This window comes from Rhinolophus sinicus, chromosome 16 (genome assembly GCF_057876585.1).
Source record: "Rhinolophus sinicus isolate RSI-liver-muscle chromosome 16, RSI-T2T, whole genome shotgun sequence".
Taxonomy (NCBI): domain Eukaryota; kingdom Metazoa; phylum Chordata; class Mammalia; order Chiroptera; family Rhinolophidae; genus Rhinolophus; species Rhinolophus sinicus.
In genome coordinates this window covers 121,297,985-121,298,868 of record NC_142516.1, presented here as the reverse complement: position 1 = coordinate 121,298,868, position 884 = coordinate 121,297,985, and positions in this window count along the sequence as shown.

Below are 884 nucleotides of genomic sequence, written 5' to 3'. Positions count from 1 at the left end.
TTTGTTACTTACTGTCTTTTTTATAATAGCTATTCTAACTGGTGTGAGGCAATGTCTCATTGTGGTTTTGATTTGCATTTCCCTAATCGTTAATGATGTTGACTATCTTTTCATGTGATGTTGAATATATTTTCATATATTTTCATCATATATATATATATATATATATATATATATATATATAAATAATGTCTTCTTTGAAAAAAATGTCTATTCATGTTCTCTGCCCATTTTTTAATCGGGTTGTGTTTTGTTGTTGAGTTATATGAGTTCTTTATATATTTCGAATATTAACTCCTTATTAGATATGATTTGAAAATATCTTTTTCCATTCAGTAGGTAGTCTTTTGTTTTGTTGATGGTTTCCTTTACTATACAAAAGCTTTTTAACTTGATGCCATCCCATTGGTTTATTCTTGTTTTCGTTTTCTGTGCCATTATACTCAAATCTACAAAAAAAAAAAGAAAAGAAAAATCCCTAAGGCCAATGTCAATGAGCTTAGTATCTGTCTTTTCTTCTATGTATTTTATGATTTCAGGTCTTACATTCAAGTCTTTGATCCACTTTGAGTTAATTTTTGTGTATGATGTAAGATACTGGTCTGGTTTCATTCTTTTGCACGTGGTTGTCCAATTTTTCCAACATCATTCATTGAAGAGACTTTCCTTTCTTCACTGTGTGTTCTTGGCTTCTTGGTCATAAATGAGTTCTCCATATACGCGTGTGGGTTTATTTCTGGGATCTCAGTTCTTCTGTTCCATTGGTCTGCGTATCTGTTGTTCAACAAATACCATATGGTTTTGATTAGTATAGCTTTGTAGTATAGTTGGAAATCAAGACATGTGATACCTCCAGTTTTGATCTTTTCTTTTCAGGACTGTTT